The sequence below is a fragment of the Penaeus chinensis genome, chromosome 10 (genome assembly GCF_019202785.1).
Source record: "Penaeus chinensis breed Huanghai No. 1 chromosome 10, ASM1920278v2, whole genome shotgun sequence".
Lineage (NCBI taxonomy): Eukaryota > Metazoa > Arthropoda > Malacostraca > Decapoda > Penaeidae > Penaeus > Penaeus chinensis.
Genome location: NC_061828.1, coordinates 3,491,810 through 3,492,236, shown reverse-complemented (window position 1 = coordinate 3,492,236; position 427 = coordinate 3,491,810).

Genomic DNA, 427 nt, shown 5'->3' with positions numbered 1-427 from the left:
TTCTTCATTTACTTCCTTCCTTCTTTTTTTTTCTCCTCTCTCCCTTTTTTTCCTTCGTTCTTACTTCCTTCCTTCCTTCCTTCCTTTCTCTCTCTCTTTCCTTCGTGCGTAATTTTTAGTAATAACAAAGTGGGGTATGTCATCGACTCTAGAGAGAACCCCCCCCTGTCCACTACCTGAACCTATTCCCTCCCTATGAAGTGCCCTCCTTCCTCCTTTTATTCCTCCCTCCCCCCCCATTAACTCCCTTCGTTATTCACCTCCCTTTTCGATCCTTCCTCCTTCCCCCCTTCCTTTTAATTACTTGTTTGACCCTTTCTCTCTTACCCCCCCCTTTTCCGTACCGCCTTCGTTCGTACTCCCTCCACACCCCCTTCCTTTCGGTCAATAAAAACAAGCCCAGCGCTGAGGACAGCCAACCACAAGG